The following is a 21,228-nucleotide window of genomic DNA, read 5'->3' on the forward strand; positions in this document are numbered from 1 at the left end:
TAACTTTGCCAAGTTTGCTAATAAGGGGCCAAAGTAAGTAATGTTCTGGAGTAATGAAATACTGAAATGCAGACCTGCTCAGGAGGTTTCAGCAAACCTGAACTGGAAAATGTTAGTTGTGTCAGGGAGAAGATAAGGTCTCCTCTTTTACTGAGCTTGTCATCACTCTACTCAGTAGCATCAATTACATTTCTATCATTCAGATGAGAACCTGGTCACCTACTCCAGGAGCATGAACAACAGTTGTGTTGTAAATGCAATTTCTTTTCCATCAATAATTAAACTAAAGAGATAATTATTTTCTCAAAATAATTTCTCAAAAATTCCCCACACAACTCAGCATCAAATTTCAAGCAACCCCATTTTCATTTGACCTTAAATACATACATAGGCAGCCATCACATGCTTCTCTTTTGACATATGCAATGTTATGCAGATTAGTCCCATTGCAACATAAATCTTACTTTTCTGTTTCTCCTGATATATCCAAATCTCATTTCATTAACAAAATTGGCAGAAGCACATTCTTATACTCAGGTGTTATGTCCACTTCTTTCAACAAGCATTCATTCTTTGTTGCAAACACATTGCACATTATCTTTGTACCCGAATTTGTATATTTTAAAATTTCTCAATTTTCCCATCTTTAGCTAGCATTCTATCAAGGCACTAATGAAGTCTGTTTGCTCTTGTAATCATTCACTCTATCTTTCCTGCCAAAGATTTGATTCACTGATTTTCAAATCCATGCTACTTGTTGTATCAGACAATCTATCACTGGGAATCCAACATACCATCATATGCAAGCAAAAGTACACAGATATTCATGCACCCAACTTAAACACTTCTAACCCTTATATTCGTATCTGAAAACATGTTTTTTAAAAAGGGCATCACATATCTTTGTCTTACTTCTGGTCTATGTTTGACGATTCAATGAGCATTCTCACATTTGCATTATTTTCATTGTATGCCACTCACTGCATTCTGCAACCTAACATGCAACCTATTGTAAACTCCACATTTATGCCAAACATTCAATAATTCACATGTATTCACTTTATTATATGCTTTATCTAAATAAATATGCAGTATACTTCCTCACATTCATATTTTTCTCAGTGACTTGTTGCAAAACAAAATATGTTCTGCACACCCTGCATAAAGCTGCACTGTGCTCTCCAGATTTGTCTCATTGTTACCTCTTGTACTCTATTGATCTGAATTCTGCTGATTTCTTTCCAGGCATACTTAGCAGACTCTCTATTGTTTTCCATGTACTCTTGTTGGCTTTCCCTTTGCATAAGGGAGTAACAACAGTATTTGTCCAACCAAGGTACAAATGCAGTCTTCACACATATTAAACAAATTGCATAGCCACTCCATAAGCAAACCACATCCATATTTTGACATTTCTACAGCTACACTATCAATACCTGCAGCCCTACCATTTTTCAATATTTCAATATTCTCTTGGCATTTTTACTTCCTTTTCTTTTCATTTGACACACTAATTGAACGTTTGCCCCTTCCCTAAGAATTGCCAGCATAAAGACATGTCAACTCCCACAATTAATGGAGCAACCTTTTATCATAAAGATATCATAAAAATCATAAAGAACTTGTATATCTCAAATCAAACCACAACAGATACAGAGGATGTTCATTATAGATATGGTGTGAAGTGAGCATAAAGGTATAGTAATAATTATTCTAATAGTTGCAAGAAATGCAAAGTATATAGGAATTGATATATATGTATAAGAATTCATATAAAGCTCTATCTCTAATACACTTTTTTTAATTACAAAAATTATCCTGGTTTATATTTTTCTCAAAATCTGTTCTTAAAACAGGCAGCTTAGTAGCTCATTCAGTGTAAAAGGCAACTGAAGATCAACGTCTTATCATAGAGATATCTCCTTCCAGCCAGGGGTATTATCTCAATTAGGCAATCATCAGTTCCAACAATAATTTGTCATGTTAATCTACTGACATATATTTTTGAAAAATGTGTGTGTTATTTCCACAGAGATTAAAAAAACAATGAGTCACAACACATCCATAAGATAGTCCTCTTTCTTTTCCATACTACCAGCCACTAAAATTTTCAAGTATGACTGACCTTTTTCCAACTGATATCACAAATTAGAGAATCTGCCCTATCTAATGTAATGTATTTATGTGGTTAGATTGAAACCCTTGAGAATTGCAGTGGTTTGAGGTTGATGGATTTTAGCAAAGAGAAATGTTTGTACCATGTATTCATATCTAAAGCTGTTTTGTGAGACAAAGTGAGGAACACCCCACTTATAAGTAAATATCCTGGGCACTAAGCAAATATGTGAGTCAGATGAAAAATTGAAAATGATTTTATCCAGCTGCATTGTTCATAGTCAGAAAAATGCAACCTGGCCAGAGGGGAAAACGGGGGCAAAGAGTATATTTAATACAGCTGTCTCCACATAATTTTACATTATTGAAGGTTTCTAAAAGAGGGTTTGAGAAGCCTTGACTCAGAGTAGTAATAGTACTCTGAGTCGGGTTTCTAAGAGACCACTGTGATTTAGTCTCAAAACTTTGCACATGAGTAATAATTAAAATGGAAGTATGCAAAATAACCTTCTAGACAGTTTACTATATTCTTCCATTTGGCTCGCTATTATAGTCTCCAAGAAAAACAAGATTTGAAATGTAAAGGCTATTAAGGTTTTAAAAGTTAAGATAAATGTTTGTCATATTTTTATTAAAAAACGTATACCTGGAGTTTCATTATAAGATGTACCATAATCTTTTCTACATTATATATGCCAAATGTTTTGGAAAAGATGTTCAGTGTTTCAGTTTTTAAAAACTTAAGATTTAGCTATGATTAGACATAAGTATTTGTTAGAAGCCACAATGACATGATGCAAATGACACAAATTACATAATTGGTCTCATTTATGTGAGGACATCATGATACACATGACTTGTCTTCCCCTTGCTTCTCCTGTTGACACCCAAGGATCAGCCTTTAAAACACTTTCAGTTAGCACAGTGTGTCCCTGCAGAACCTTTGGTAAGGACACTGTACACATTTCACCTCAGATGAACATAGTGGACATTCAACATTCCATGTAACACTGTCAGGGTCAGCACAAGAACAGTGTCAAGTCAGTGTATTCCAGACTCAAGTTCTTTATTGCTTTCACCGTACAGACAGAACCTTGCCAGACTAAAGCCACTCTAACTGACCTAAGGGTAAATCATCTGAGACACTCTAGGGCGGAGCCAGCTGGAACCTCTTTACTTTCCCAGCAACCTCTTTACTTTTCCGGACTGGAAATCCTCTTATCTGCCTGGAACATGCCCCCTCCTTCCTGGGAATCAGCAGCAGCGCCAAATTCCACCACAAACACCACCACACATAAGAATGCCGTCAATAATAAAACTCTTGAAAACAGAATTAAGGGGTAAGTGGAATGCTTTAATTCCACTCTAAGATTGCAATTCTAAAGTACTTATTTCTAATATCAAGTTTTAAACAAAAGTTTTATTACATCTGGAAGGAAAAAAAAATATCTTATTGTAAAGATGGGCATTTTTTGGTAAAAAAAGTTACCCATTCTCCACTAATATTTAGAGATTGTTATTCACAACTTAGATAATATCTGTCCTGTCATTTGGTTTCTGTTATATACGTTTCACAGCTTATTAATCAGATCAAAAATATCCATAGCCTTTTGTTTAAGCTCTGTAGGTTTTTGAAGCTGTGGAGGAAGAGAAGAAACTGCTGTATTGGGTGACATTTCTTCTGCAAATACATGCTTGAATTACAAATTGTTGTTAATTGTGATTCTTGCATGAGTCGGGTCTTTAATTACCTTTAGTTTGTTTATTTATGGGAAATTATAAAGAGCTTCTTATCATCAGTAAAAATGTCTTTGTTGAAGAGGTCTCTGTATTTTTAGCACATGGTACAATCTTGCTGCAACAGATTTTCCTTTACCTGACCTTGGATTAGTGTTCATGCTTCAGGGCCTCCAGGAAGAACTCTGTTAGGCTTTACTATTCTGTTTAAGGTCTCTGGTGAGTTGCAGAAATAGTGCAGTATTTACTCCTTCATTTTATACCATAGAATCCATTCAAGCATCAGGTTTTTGTTTTTGTTTAAAAAAACAGCTTTGTGAAAGAATCAGACAATTAATCTAATTTCCACTTTTGTTTTATGGCTACAAAAAGATCAAGAAAAAAAGACTGCCTTCACAATCTTTTATAAGGAGAAGCTTCTAACCTGTAAAAACTTATGTTGGTGCCCCAATAATTTTAAAAAAATGTAATTCTAATTATAGGACAATTTGTTTTCAGTATTACAGAATTTAAATCATTACCTGCTTCATGCTTCCTTAATTCTAGGAAGAATTAAGGATTAGTTAACATTTCAGTTCCATGAAAGAAGAAATACATTTCTCTTTCAGACACATTATCAAGGGAGCCACACTTGCCAGTCCTTTGAAAATATGATCTTCCAGAGTTCTTTCAAACTCTGGGTTATGATTTCACCTTATGAAATAGAACACCTTTATAATAAATTCCATAAAACCAAATCCTACTGAATCTTCTCCAGGCTCAGAGAAAAAAACAGCTATGTTGATAATGCCTCGAACAGTAAAAGTTGACCCAATGTCATATGGCAGGCCCCATTAAAAGAGGGAGGTCTGCTTGCAAGAAATTCTGTGTTTTGACATTATAAACTTTCACATAATAGACCTAACAAATGCTTCAAGAAAGAGCTTTACAGATATTACAGTACATTTTTCCTACTACTGAAATACAATATATCTCAGCATTGATTCCATACAGGTGTAAGCACAGGCACATGCAACATTTAAGAGTTTTATTTGACTGAGCCTTAAGGGCTAGCAAATTGAGATAAGAACATGAAAATGAATGCCGAATTATCAAAAAGTGAACTACTACAAGTAGGCTTTGTTTTGACTAAGAGGCTATTAGTGGACTTCTGATATTCCCATCTTCATAAGGTGCAGAGGAAAGTTTACTGGAAGTCTCTTCAACCAGCTGTAACTGCCTGTAATTACCAGTTCTCATAATGCAATAATGGCCAAAGTGGGCATTATCCCCATCCTTATTTAATCCAAGGTAGAGAATAGAATCCATGTCAAGTCTTGCCTTGATGACTCTTAGGCATACTCCTTATCTAACACATACATGCACACAAACACACACATACACACAAGCTGTAAAAATGTATTCTTTATTTTCATTATTATTTTCATTTATAAAAATGCCAAGTATGATGTAGGCTCCATCATTTTTGTTAGAAAAGTGGCAACTTTTGAATGAATTAAATGAACCTTAATGTTTGCTTAGAAATTTGCCCAAATAATGTTTAATATCTAAATAAAAGGCAATTGTATGCTGGGTGTTTTGTGCCTACCAACCATTCTGTGAAAACCACAGCATGATATCAAAACTTCAAATGTATCACTAGTCCCAAGTATTGAGCATCTCTGTTTTAATGGATTTCTTTATACAATCACAATGTTGTCTAAACTTGAGCCAACTGCTATTTTGGTTACAAATCAAGGGAATAACCATGTATTTAGAAGTGGTCTTTTCATCTACAGATTTCCCCACAGCTACTTTAGATAGAAGAAGAGTTGATTACTTGGATTCTTCCTTAGCTACTCAAAAATCCAAAGAAGCAAGGAGAAGGGGTATGTCAGTGTGATGGGTTCATCTCATTTCATCTGGAATATATAAATAATGGTCATTCTATAGGGCAGAAATGCAATGTTACATTAAGGGACCTCCTTATAAGCAGTCATCTAACTAAAAAGGGCAAAAGGGATTTCAGATCAGATCCCTAGAAGTTATATAATCAGCCCTTTTATGAACTAAATCACTTTGGAAAACACTCCATTTGTTCATTTCATGTTTAGGTTATACTATAAATTGCCAGGAGTCTTTGGAAGTAGGGAAGTCTATGAACTGTGTAAATAAAGATTGTAGGTTTGCCTTAACTTTATTTCTCTTCCAATATATGGCACTATTGCATCATTAGGCTAAACATTCAAGGAGGGCAGCCGATTCCATACTCTCTGGTTCACATACAGTTCTGCAACTGTGAGCTTCACTTGTTTTGATGGATGGTTTTACGAGTAGCCAAGTACTGCTGGGGCTTGATATGGATAGGATGATTTCATTGATGGAGGGACTGGTACTTTCAGGTGATTTCGTCCTGTTTGAGGAAGATTCGAAGAGAGGTTAAAGGTCAGCATTAAGTTTATCAGAATGTAAAAGCACCTGTTTTACTTGTTTTCTCACCAACACTCCATAGGAAGTCGTACCATTGTTATTCAGTGGTTTGCATCAAACTTCAGTACAGGAAGCATGATTTGTGCCAAAAAGAATTTCAGAGACGGCGTGCATCCCAGAGGCTTGGAGGAAATACTGCTATTTAACACACATTCAGGGAAATGGTTTTGAACTCTTAATGTGCTGCCGCCTCCCCTATCAGGTTTCTTTTCCCTTGAAGATAAGATGATGCAAAAACAATAAGGAAAACTATTTGTTTTAGGATTTTTTTACAAACTTCTTAGCTTCATAAGAGAAGCAACTTATATTTGCACTATGCTGGAAAGCAAAGAAAAAAAGCTTCCCTCCCCCATTGCTGAAGATTACATTCCCGGTAAGATTTTTTTCCCTGTCTCCCTCTCCCCACCCGCAACATAAATATACATTTCACAAAATAAACTAAATATGTATCCATGTGCAAATATCTATTATTTCATGATCCTGTGTTAGAAATAAATGTTTTTCTCTCATACACATAGAGTATGCTTAAATAAAACAAAACAAGGAAAGAATTAGGTGAAATGCAGGTCTAAGTACTTGGTTTGCTTGTCTGTCTGTTTGTTTATTTATTTATATAAAGCTTATAGCCCACTTCTCAAGTGCATATACTTGTAGGCCTAAAAAATGCCAAAGAAGTTAAACAGTTAGTGTGTCCTTTTCCCTCCATTTATCCTCCTTTCAAATTGTCCATGTATTTCTTTGCCTGTTCAGATGTTTGGTAACTCTACTTATGGATTTATAGCAATTAAAACTGGTACAAAATTAAAATATTTTTAAAAAATAAAAAAAATAGAAAGGAAGCGGACAGGTAACAGATTCAGATAACATTTGTACTTCCTGGAAAAAAAATACATTCCTAAATATAACAATCTTATCAGGAGAAAAACCAGCATGCCTTGCCCCATTCTATCCCTTCTAAATCTGATAAAATTGAAATACTAATTATTTTCAATAAACACTAATGATATTTCTATATAAGTATTATAGTATCAATTATGATGGTATCAGTATGAATGTATGGCTCTATGCGTATGCCATCTCATTTTCAAAATGAGTTCTACACAATAATATTTGACATATACAGCCATGAGAACAGTTAAAACAGTTGTGATTCTATGAATTATGCACTGAATTATACCTCAGGACTACATCAAGCTGGACCAGCTACCCAGGCATACTGGGACTTAACCCGTACATACCACAGATATTTGCACAGGCATGTTTCGTACATTCATAAGGAAAAGGGTTCAATAGTCGTCGTACCCTTCAGTCGCTTGTCTCCCTCATATAAAGTGGTAGGAAATGAAGCTGGTTTAAGAATCCTTTGCAGGATTTCAATCATTTCTTCCACTCTGGCCACAGGTTATCAGATCATGGTTGTTACAGCTTCCAAACGGTGGGTTTCCCTGCTTTTTCCCTTCCCACCCATGCCAGGAAAGCTGATTTACTTTCCATTCTGTGGGCATACCTTTTAAGGCATGGTGGGAAGGAAAAGAACAGTTTCATAGTTCTTGTATAGTCCTACAGCTACAAGGAGGAAATTGGCAAAACTCATGTAAATTTCTATTTATTTTTTTTTAAAGCATGCTGGCTGGGGAATTTTGGTAGTTGAAGTCCACACATCTTAAAGTTCCAAAGGTTAGGAAACACTGATCTAAACTTTCTTGTGCTGTATCTGTTTTAAAAAACACACACACAAAATGGGCAGCATTTCACTATTCCACTACTGAACCTGAAAAAAAGAAAAGAAAAACAATGGTCCACCGTTTTGTAGCATGAAATGGATGTATAAGGCAGAGAGCTGGCACCAGCCCACTGGAATGAAGACATCTGCAGAAAATGGAATGAAGTGGACAAGACTGCCCTCCAGGCATCCAAGAAAAGGATGCCACACACTATTTTTGTTTGGGACCCAGGTAACTCAGGTAGATATCACCTTCCCAGCATCCTGGAGGCAGGCTGAGGTTAGCATCACCTGCTCCTGCCCTTCTGAAACAAAATGGCCCATCCCTATGCTGGGACAGCAGGGAGTGCAGATCAGCCTCAAGGTGTATGCTTATCTGACTTTTGTTTAAGAAGCTGATAAATATACAGTATGTATATGTGTGTGTGTGTGTATATACACATACACACGTACACACACACACACACACACACACACATACACAATATATATAAAAATTCCCTTCTCATCCCTATGAGTGATAAGTGTCTTCCTCAACCTCAGGTCCTCTACCAGAGGCCTGGGAGTTTGAGGGTTCTGTGAAGTATCTTAGCTGTTCCTAGCACCGCACTCTTCTGGACAGAGAACTCTGATGTTGTTCCTGGGATCTTCAGGACCTGTCTTATCCTTTGGTGGTACTTGATTGTTGCTGTCTTCCTTGCCTCCTCATCATGGTTCCCATGTGTCTGTGGGATGCTGAGATACTTGTAGCTGATCTGTATGTCTGCTATGTGGCTGCTGGTAGTTCCACCCCATCAGTCAACTACCTTCCCTCTCTTTACTATCATCCGGCCACACTTCTCCAGTCCAAATGACATCCCAATGTCCACATTGCAGATCCGTGTCAGGTGGATCAGTGAGTCTATGTCTCATTCACTCTTAGCTTACAGCTTGATGTCATCCATGTAGAGGAGGTGGCTGATGGTAGTTTCATTCTTGAACTTGTATCCATATCCAGTTCTTCTGATAATCTTGCTGAGGAGTTCAAGCCCATTCAGAACAGCAGTGGGGACAGTGCATCACCTTGGTATATGCTCCACTTGAAGGCCACTTGTGCAAGCTGCCTGGAGTTGACTTCCAGTGTTGTCTTCCACAGTCCAATTGAGTTCTTGAGGAAAGTACTGAGTGTCCTGTTGACTTTGTATAGTGCCAGGCATTCACAGTTCCATGTATGTGGCATTGAGTCATAGGCTTTCCTGTAGTCAATCCAGGCTGTGCTCAGATTGGGCTGTCTAGACCTTGAGTCTCAAGCAACTGCTCTATCTATGAGCAACTGGTGTTTGGAGCCTCTGGTGTTGTTCCCAATGCCCTTCTGAGCTGTGCTCATGTACTGGCCTATATGGTCCTGCAGCTTGGTGGCTATGATGACTGATAGGCTTTCCATGTTGTGGGGAGGCAGGTTATTGGCTGGTGGTTGGACGGTGCTGTTCCCTTGTTGGGGTCTTTCATGATCAGCACTGTCCTATCTTGTGTTAGCCAGTCTGGGTGGGAGCCTGCTGCTAGCATTTGGTTCATCTGTGCTGCTAGGCATTCATACACTGCTGTTAGTTTCTTTAGCCAGTAGGTGTGGATCATGTCTGGGCCAGGTGTTGTCCAGCTCTTCACGTTCTTGACCCACTGTTGGATGTTTGCTACTGTGATGGTGACTGGTTCCTGCTCTGGGAGATTGCTGTGGCCTGCTCTCAGGTCCTGCAGCCACTTTGCACTGGTGTTATATGTCTATATTGTCTTCCAGTACTGTTCAGTTTCTGCTGTTGGTGGGTCTGCTGTTAATTGCGTTGTTGCACTGCAGCTGGGAGTACACCTTGGATGGTTCTTTGGCAAACCGGGCATTTATCTTCTTGGCCTCTGCTTCTCCAGTGTATCTCCTTAGCCTGGTAGCCAGTGCTATGATACTTTGGTTAGCAGTCTCTAGGGCTTCAGATGGAGTCAGGCCCTTATATTTTTTCAGTAGCTGATCTTATCCTTATTCTCCACACCCTTCTGTAGTTCCACCAGCTGACTAACTTCTCTCCAAGTTGCCTTGATCTTAGCCTCCAACCACATTTTTCAAGGCGGGTATGTACTCCTGTTCTTCTTGATCATGTAGCCAGGCATTTCCAGGATTACAGCAGCTGTAGCATATACTAGTTCATTAGTTTGAGTTATAGTGGTAATAGGGATTGTCGTGAGGGCTCTGTTGGATCTTATAGCATACTATCTGATGGTACTTCTCCTCTGAGCCTTGGTAATCAGTTGAGAGTTGACTGTAGCTAGTTTATCCATGATCTTTTGCCTCATATCAGCTGCTGTGCTCTGTAATGGAGGGGGTGGCAGTGATGTTCCAGCTTCAGGTGTTGGCTACACCTCCAGTTGTTCTTCCGAGTCTTCTTGAGTCTGAGATATGTGTAGTTGGTCTATCTCAAGTTGTGAGAGCAGCTTCCTCTTCACTAAGTTGAAGCATTGGGTAATTAGCTGTTTCTCAATTAGTGTGGATGCAGGTCTTCAGTCCATCCATAGTTCCCTCATGCGTTTCATATATCCGCTCTCATTAGGTCTGCTGTTGTAGTAGCATTCCATCAATTCCAGCTTCTGTTGTCTCATCCATGTATGGTTTGTTCCAGTAGCCCACTTATCATCAGATTGTCCTGGTTCCCCAACATCTGACGAAGACTTGTTAATCCAGGTGACATCCGAGCTAGCATGACTCTCTTAGTTTGTGTCATTCTCATATTTGAGGTAAACAGGTGAAGCGGTAGGGGATCTTTGCCCAAGGACCCCTACTGGTAAGGTAGGTACAGCTGGGATTTGAACCTGTCTCCTGCTCCAAAGGTGGCGCTCTAACCACACTATCCAGCCACATATATATATGCAAGTTCTACCGCCCACATGCAATTCCAAATGCCTTAATAGACTCTTTTCATACGCATGTTGACAATGCTTTTATGTCCCCACTCTACCCTTTGAAGAAAATGAGGGAGAGGTGGTTGGTAACTTTCTAAAGACTCCAAAGTCTAAATTTTCACCAAAAAATTCATTTGAAAGGCAGGATGTCAAATGAGTGAGTGCAATGGGAAAAAAATATTTTGCCATTTCCTTCATCAAGTAATGTCAGAAGAAACAACCAGGGTGACACAGGCAGCTACCTTCCAAGGGCTAATGGGGTCTCAGGATTTTCACTGAGAAAGGAAAATACTGCCCTATTTTATCAATCCTCAACTACCCCACTTCCACAGCTCTTATTTAGAGACACAAATGTTCTATTATTGATGCATTCATTTTTAAAGAACTTAAAGAAAATTTTGATGTTAGAGACTTTTGTAAGCAAAGGGAACCGCTGTGTTTCCTCTTCCTGGGGGCAGCTTTTTAGAAAGTCTCTAATTTGAATCATGTATGTTGTTCTCACTGAATAATCTAAACATTTTGTTCAGTGCCAAAAAGTGATTTGGCTACTCCTAAAAATGTAGCCCTCAAAGCCTCTCAAGAGAAACTGGAAGCAGTAGAGCTGAAGTGAAAATCAAAAAAGACTTAATAAAACAGCAGCAATTATTTTGTGCACAAGCGCCACCCAGAGGTCATTTTCTTTTTTCCCTTCTTTCGTACTCTTGACATTCATTGCGATAGTTAAAAATTGCGTCTTATCACTATATATCAACTTCAGTAATGACATCAGTCTTAGATATTGCAATACTGTAAATTTATATCTGTGCCTGTAAATATAAAGGTCCATTACAGTCCTTTAACATTAATTAAGGTGCATTTGATAGAGGGTCATCTCTGGTGATTGGCATAGAAGACATGACTTCACAAAGAATTCTGTAGGCAGATACAGTGACAAGCTGCCTCCATACAGTGCTATAGAGTGTGTAAGTACATTTCTGTGCTGAGGATAAATAGCAGTTTGCCTAAATATTTGTAAATTTAGCCAGGAATTCAAGAACAAAGTAAGCACAATGGCTGCTTTTCCTGTGCTTCTCCCAATTGTTTCACTGTTTTTATTGCATGTTGATTTGGAAGTAAGTCTAAACTTACTCAACTAATAAACGTATTTCAAACTACAAGGATACGTATGAAGAGTATAAAAATATAAATTTACATAATTATGTACCATGTATTATGGAATGCATTTAAATGCAAAGCATGACATTTCTTACAATATTTTAAAAACAGCTGGAACAAATAAATGAATTCAGTGTGGGACATACATATCCATATCCAGCATTTTCTTTTTTTCAACTCCTGAAGTGTTCATTTAACAGACAGAAAAATAAAAATCAGCTTGAAATAAGAGTTACAGGTAGCCCTCGTTGAATAACCACTCATTCAGACTATTCAGTCATGATGGCACTGAGCAAGGGGAACTTACCACCCATCGCAGCGAATCCATGGTCACGTGATCACGATTCAGACACTTGGCAACCGGATCGCAATTACGACATTGCAGTGTCCTGCAGTCATGTGATTGCCATTTTCGACTTTCCCTGCCAACTTCCAACAAGCAAAGTCAAGGGGGAAGCTGGCAGAAGGTCACATGGTGATCACATGACTGCAGCAGGCTGCGACCATGGAAGATACACTGATGATGGCACCTGGGATTGCTGCAACTGCCATTGTAAGTTGGCATAGTCACGTGATATCATGATTTACAACTGCGTCACATAGCAATAGAGTTGCTGGTCCCAATTACCATTGTTATGTAATAAGCTAATGAAACTGAAGCTACATACTAATGTGAGGTTGATGGCTCTTGGTCCTTGAAGATGTAAGTAGAGTTTTGGTAAAGCTGGTTAAGTTTGATAAAGTGTATATATATGAGTTTATACTTGCTATTGTATTTGGCAATATATGAGTTCAGTGTGAATGAGGATATATTTACATATAAACTTGTGCCTATAACTGTGATTGTATTGTATGGACTACATATCTGAATGGATTTTGGGACTAGGGGTTATGCTACTGATGATTAGGGAGGATTCCTACACTAGTATTATTACCTTCACTGATATATAGATCTCTATTACACAAATACGTTAAAGAACTTAATATGCTAATATAGGACAGGAAAGATATGTTATTGGAATGTGGTGAAGTTAAGTCTTGCACAGTGGAAGTAAATTAGTATTAACATGTTTAGTGAATAATAACTGGCCTGGAAGGCAAGTTAGAACCTGATGTGAAGAAAGCCTCACATATAGTATAATAGAGGTTGTATGTCCTGGGAAAGGGGAACTCTTTGATTTGGGGGAGAATTTTTGAGCTTTTCAGAGAACTCTTGGATTTTGAGGACAGTTCTGGAGAGAGGGAGTTTTTTTTTAAAAAAAACTTATGGATTCAGATCATTCAATTAACTTAGCCTGGAAAAAAACTATAAACATATAGTTAGATAATCAGGTGCCTTTCCATTTCAGTGATATATGCTGGGATGTCTCACACTTAATACAAGGGGCCTCCATGTCAGTCTTCTTCTAACTGGTTCCTTTGTTCATCCATGATCTGGTTCCAGAAATCAGCACATGCCTAAAAATCTATGTCTACTTCAGTAGGACACGTATACCAACTCTGAGCTTTGCTGAGAGTTTAAGATCTCCACCATCTTCCTTACCAACAATGTACAGCATTCTGTGTCCCATTTCATTTAAACAGTGGTGTATTACAAAATCTCAAATTCTGTAACCTGTAGACTAGTATGGGGGGACTTTGTCCAGAACATTTTTATCATAGGATTCACCATGAAGTCAACTGAATACAGAATGCAGAGTCTAGTCGTGTTTTTTGTGTGATGATGAAAGCAGCAAAAAAAAAATAATAATTTGCTGGCACTCCCATTGAGCATTATTTCCTGGAGGCATAGCCTGGGTTTAGACAATGGTTAGGGATGAAATCAATCTTGGTGGCCCTGATGGAAGACATTTATCAGGAGAAGAATATAGGTTTGCTGATTCTTTTGTACCTCCTTTTATAATATAGAAGTAATACAAATAAATAATTATTCAAGAATTCTTCATTCAGGAAAATAGAGCTATGCTGCATAATATACAGAATATAATGCTGGATTAGAATGTAAAGTTCTTAATCTTCTGAAGCACAGCTGAAGACCCAGAGTATTCAGTGTGTACAAGTAACAGCTCTCCTATTGGAAAGACAAGCTTAGCCTTTGGCTCTGATCTCTGTATATTGATCAAGATGCCTGCAGAGACTTCTTCACATTCAGCTGTACACACTGAGGCCCTGTTCAGTGAAGACACAGAAACTGAGCACAAGAACCAACAGGAACCACATCACTTGCAAAAGAGGGATGGCAAAATTCAAGCTAATCGTTCGAAACAAGTGCGGCCCTCCGATATAGTCCCTGACGTGTTTAAATGCTTGCTGCTTTTTTGTATTTCTTTTTTGGGGGAAATGATGTTTTATTTTATACCTCATCATTTTTTAAGAGGAAAATGGGGGTAAAATTATATAAACTAGACAATAAAACAATGGCATGACCGTACTCCATTCCTATTAGATGTGCCCATACTTTGCTTTCCATTCCAGGAAAACAATAAAATGTAGGATTTTTAGCATTTATATTAATAAATTAGATATTTATATGGCTCCTTCCTGCTGATTCCTTCATTTCTTGAAATTGTTCAACTAATTTTAATGTCAGTTTATGGTTCCTCAGGTTTACATTAATATAATATTGAACATATTCATATTAGGCATATTGTATTTATTAAGATAACCTGCTTCAAGTATGTCAATTAAGTTCTATATAGAAAAAAGAGCATGCTGGAATTTATGGCTACATGATATCTTAGCAAGACTTCGTGATGCAATCGCCAGTCTCCATTGTGGTCATTAATTTCCAGATATAGTTACCTTGTACCTGTAAAATCACGCAGATTTATTAAGGAACTTGTTTAAATGTGTTAGCTGAAACATCTTACCTATTTTGTATGTCAGTTTGAACTATTTCTGTAAAAGAAAACTGAAAAGAACTTCTCAAGGCTTCCTATTTTTATGTGCTATCAACTTAGGAAAAAAAACCCCAGAGTCTTAAAGAAGGCAACCCTCAGTCGTGACCTTCTTCCTCTACTTCACTGGCTTCACTGCCGAATGCCAGGGTCAGTGGAGAGGGCTTTTTTTGAAAGGAATTGCTCTGATTACATTGAACAATATAAAAGTTTCTGGGAAAACAGTTATTTAATGGTGGCTTTGTTTTCATTTTTGCTCTAACCAGTTATTTTGCCTTGGATGGGTGCATCAGCAAACTTCCCGATATATTAATCAAAATCATAGGATTTTGTGTGAAAGCCAACCCAATGGGATTGACTCTCTTACTCTTGGTTAATTCATCTTTCTGATTCTTTTTCTTGAAATTTATTATTAGTGGAACATTAATGCTTTTGCTTATAGAAGCTTTGCAATGAAAATATGGTGTTTTTTTAAATATTCATCTCTTTTTTAAAAAGAATGCATTGTTGCTCTCAGCAGAATTTAGTATGCTAAGAGTAGTATTTAGCATGCCAAGTAGTATGCAGATAAAGAAATGGAATACAAAACATACAGAACAAAACATAAATATTTTTTCAGCTAGTCTGCAAGTGGTCAAAAAGCACTATTTTACCTCTTGCTTTAATAGACCTAAAGTACAGGCTATGGTCCTTGAATTGCTCTCATATTCTGATATATATTTAAAAAGAACAATAAAGTAAGCATTCCACAGATTAAGGGCACAGAATTTAGCAAAGAGGAACTTTGCATATGTATAATTCTCGACCTACAATATACAGAAGTAGAAGTGGTAATTGGCTGCAATCAACTTTTCCAGCTTCAAACAACAAAAACTAATGATTCTTCATATCCAGAAATCTTTCTTCCTCTTAAGTCGTTCTGGTTCTCACAGAAAATTTAAACAAAGAGATTTGTTCTTTCCTCTTCATTATTTCAGTCCAAAGCTTTTCATGTAACTGTTACTGGATGATCTCCCAAATGTCCCTAAGGTCCACTGAGACTTTCACCCTGTACTCCAAACTACATTAAGAATTTTGTCATGAAGTGACAGATTACAAAGAGTGTAAGTCAGCACTAAACCACAATTATTTGACAAGTAACTGATGTGCATGTTTGCTTATGCTGACATTCACCTTATGAGTTTCTGATGTATTAACATTCTGCTGTATCAACATAACCTGTAACTAGTCTGAGGAGGCTCTGGACATTCAGGAAATGCCTTCCACTTTATTCATGTGCAATACCTTTAATTTGATTAAAGTAACAAAAGAATTTTAGCTAGGTTTCCCATTTGTAAAGAATGGCTAATTGCTTGGCCTGAATTGGAAGTGGAGTGGGGAAAAAGTAAGCAAAGATTTAAGGTACGGAATTATAAAATTTGCATACAGAAAACTCAGATTGTTTTACTAGGGTATATTACAAAAAGGTATTTGCATGAATGGCACCCTTAATGCTGTTTCACAGTTTTTGCCAATATTGCAGTATTTGGAGATTTTAGCACTTTTCGTCAAACCTTAGCTGGGAGTGCAGAAAAGGGAGTGCTCTTTCGGCTCTTTCCAAAATGAGAACAGCAGAAGGAGTGTCAAAAAAGCAGCAGCAGAACCCTAGAACACCTATATTTCCAAACCACATGAACATTAGCTTAATCACCATTTCAACATTAGCTTAATCACCATTTTTCAAAAGTAACTGGGAAATTATGCTTTTAATGACATAGTTTATGGGAATTTAAATGTTATGGCCTACCCATAAGGAATCAGACTGATCACGGTAGGAAAACAATATATAATTTTCTATATCAACAGTGGTCATATAGGCCTGCATAACAAACAGTGCAATACCGTTATCTGGAATCTTGTTATATTACGGATATTTGTAAAGTCACAGTTAGATCACCAGTCTCTAATGACAGCAAAGAGCCAAATATCTAGAAAATATAACTGAGCCATGGATTAGATTACAAGACAGCAAAGGTGGACGTATGGGATTTTTGAAGCGACATTTTTTGGGATACACATTGCATACCTATTTTATTCGCACAGTATTTCTGCCAATAATAGTAATAAACATGATGGTTTCTGTTTGGAAATTACTCTCCAAATCTTAATAGCTTTAGGGGAATTCAGTGAGATTTACCATTAAGCAAATGTATTTAGGACCAAGCTGTTTGCCATGCAGACTTATATGACCATTGTTGATATAGAAAATTGTAGGTTGCAGCATTTTTGTAATAACTTTCTCCCTACCTCCCTGCTCACCAAAAAATACTAAGATGCAGGTCAGCTGTTCATTAAATGACCAAGATGTAATTCGAGATTTTACAAGATATAAGAAACAAACTACACATTACACGGGATATAGCTCATCATCCTAATTTTTTTCCTCAATGATAATCATATGGGTTTCTGATCTGGATCCAGGCCATTGTTTGCAGGAACAGATGGTTTGAAGTTTTAGTCCAGCTCCTTTATTTTTTACTTGCCTGCTTTTCCACACAAATTCTCTTAAACGAGGGATTTCATTGGTATCAATGAAGTACAGTTCTTAAAAAAAAAAATGTACCCTCATTTTGGAAAGGGGAATTTGGAAAACAAAATGTCTAAGGGGAAAGCTTCACATATTTGCTGTTAATAAAAACATACAGTGAGCTGAAATCTATGTAGTTAAATTAGGCTAGGTTTTTGCTCTATTAAGCATATCATATCTAGTCTACAAAGATTTTCATGGGAGTAAAGAGGTTAAAGCTTTTCCTATCATTTTGCTGCCATCTAGTACTCATTTAGATTTTGCATCTTAGATTTATGAGCCCTAATTAATTAATCTTTTAAGGATACTTAGGTGATTTTACAAGGCCTCCTCTTGAAGGATTAAAACACCTTAGGCTGTGATGCTTCTGAGCAGCCAAACATAAATTTGCACTGTTAATGACTTTTGCTGTCTTCAGGGCCTAAAAATGACAGTATTGAAGCCACCTTAAGAGTTTATGGTGATTTAACTACATATGTCACCTTCAAGAATTAAGAAGAGTAGAAATAAGTACAGACTTGGGGAAAATAATAATAGGCTCAGTTTAAACATGATCAGATGGTAAAGCTTTTTTCTGTTCTATGTGTGTTTTAAAAATCCTAAGTAAATTAAATTTAAAATCATATACTGCTGTAACAACAGGCAAAAGAGAAGCCTTTAAAATAGTATATTCACATTGGTGTACCCATCCCTTTAAATATTGCTTCTGCTTTAAAACAGTACTATTTGAAGTATTATTAACACATTAATCAAAAATGAAATGTAAAACTTAATTTCAGCATTTTTTAAAGAAAACTATTACTAAGATTATTTATTTTTATTTAAGAAGCCAAATCAGATAGTTCAGCTCTGACTGGCTGTATATCCATTTGGACAATGCTCCACCACACTGTTGTTGTTTTTCAATTGAAAAATGTGAATGCCACAGTTTCTGCCACTTCCCACCTTTTTGTCCTGACTTTTTTATCTGATGGCCATAAATTGCCACTAGAGAAGAACTCCAGCTAAGCCAGTGACTCCTCTTGCCACACTAGCCAGACAATGTGGAGGGGCCGTTGCAGACCTTCTAAGCCTCATTTGTTCACTTTTTCATTCAGCAATTTGGGCTGGGGCCATTGGAGAGAGTCTCTGTTTAAAGTGACCTCATGGGGTTGCCACAGATCACTGGAGCAATAAATTACTGGTTCTTTTGGGAGGGGAAGGAAGAAAGGCAATAGGGTAAAGGCAATTGAACTGAATATAAGGACCTGATTCTTGGATAAAGAAATTACCAGATTCATAAATGTCAGAACTTTGGTCCACAAGAACCTGCAGAAGACATTTGCTTCGACTGAGGAAGTGATTATACTGTACGTAACATAACTTTGCTGAATCACTACCATATTAATTAAGAATTACAACTAAAAATTACAATTACAAATTAAGTTTTAAACAGCAGTAAGCAACAATTTATTTCATAAAAATCAATCTCCATATTGATTTGTAAGAAAAAAAATCAGAATCCATAACTGAATAACTTAATTATATGTAGGGAAAGATTCTTCTTCAGAAGAATTCATCAGATAAGGTATTACAAAAACATCTGCTTTTGGGGGGAATTCAAAATGACATCAATTTGTGTCATTATGGTTAGTACTAATAAGGGTATCAATATCTTGAGACTTCGAATTTATTTGTTTAAATGCAAGCATCATAAGTTTCTGTTATCTGTTATATAAAAAATACTCACAGAATAAATATTTATTGGTATACTTGTGCCACAGTACCTTTTCTTTGCTTTCAAGATCAAATATGGGCAATAATTACAAATCTGCTCTACCTGCAACATCATAAGCCTCAATACATTTTTTTATTCTACAATTCATTGACCTTCTGATATGTGAACTCAAATATGTATACCTGGCACATATTTCACAGCCATCATTTCAGAATCATGGAGATCAGTCCTAGTTGCATTCTTGATTGATCCATTATTACAGTACTTATACAAAACCAAGAATAGTCAGGAGAAGTCAATCTAACAATATTTAGAATGCTTTTCTACTTAGGATTACTTACTGGCAATGTGTAGTCCACCAGATGTTCAGAAGAAAATCCCAGCATCACTGTCATGTTCACCGTTTCAATGTGCTTGGTACATCGTAACGTTTCGCATGTCATTAGCTTGATACGTGTTTGATCTCAGGAGGGAGGAAGATTCCTCTTCGGGGAGTTCTTATCTGTTGGCTGCTGGGTTGGAATGTGTTTGGGTTATCTCATGTGTTCAAGGTTGCTTTCCCAGGATGTGTGGAAAACGGTTACCAGCACCTGGGAGGGGGGTGGTTGCTATGGCTGGTAGGGGGGAGGGATTACGTTTGGAGCCGAGGGTTTTTAGTTTGTATTTGGCGTGTTTTTAGTCATTCTCAGCTTTCTCTGTATCTGTCATAATTTCCCTAATAAATCAGATTTCATTTAAGTACCCTCTTGTGAGTCTGAGTGTTTGGGATAGGCAACCATTACAATCACTCATCATTGGCCAACTAGCTTCAGCAGCATCTGAGGAGTTACCTGATATCTACCTATGGTTTATAGGTTAAGCCATTGTATAATATTTTCCTCCTCAATTTTATAAGTTTTGAGAACTGATTTTTGCATTATTTGTGTAGCACAGCTGATAATGCTATCTATCCAACCACATTCGTAAGGTCATAATTATTATGGAGAATAACGCTATGGGTCCTGGCTATGATGGCATCAAAAACAGTAGGATTCTCCATACTAGTTTCCAGGGAACATGGGTAAAAGTCCTGTCACAGTCCTGAGCTGCATTAATCACTGAGCTGCATTAATCACTGTGCTCCACTAATCACTTAGCTGCATTAATTAACCACTAGATGAAGATGCAATAATAAATTAGATTAATAAGAAAGCACACCATACAAATAAACAGCAGTCCTAAAAATGTGATAAAGAGAATAAGAAAATTAAATAGAACAACAATTATATATTACATGGTTTTGTATGTGTCCCAAAAAGCTTTTTCACAAACAATGTTTACATCAAATTTTGCTTCTCAAATATGAAATCTGAAGAGCTCCTGGATCTCCTGCCTGAGCTGGTATAGAATCTCCACACCTTAAAGCACTGGATGACTTCAAACTTCTTAAAAGGAAGTTCAGTGTGGCTTGTGGGCTTACATGTCCACAAGTAATAGTGATTCCAACACGTAAGCAGGAACAAACTTGATCTGGTCTTTACTTTGTAACAGATGAGACATATGGAGTCTCATCTGGATATGGAAGGCATTGATATTGTCTTTTGTTTTCTGGTCAAACTGCATCTTGAATACCTGGACCTTTTCAAAGGTAGAAGTTCTATTAGGAACTTCTATTAGGTCCTCCCCATGGATCCAGAAGGTTTTTAAAGGAACTCACTCTGGCAGGAAGTTCCATCTCTTATGATGGGAAACTTTAAATAGGTGAATTAACACATTTTTATTCAAGCAGATAAATTCCATATTACAGCTTCAATGTAAACAAAATGCATAGATGTTAATTAACAGGAAGGGAAAAAATCTAAATCCCCAGTTGGACAATGCTTTTATCAGAGCCAGCCAAAATCATAATAAAAGTATCTTGTCAATTTTATTGTTTCTATTACCTCTT

The sequence above is a fragment of the Candoia aspera genome, chromosome 8 (assembly GCF_035149785.1).
Source record: "Candoia aspera isolate rCanAsp1 chromosome 8, rCanAsp1.hap2, whole genome shotgun sequence".
NCBI classification, from domain to species: domain Eukaryota; kingdom Metazoa; phylum Chordata; class Lepidosauria; order Squamata; family Boidae; genus Candoia; species Candoia aspera.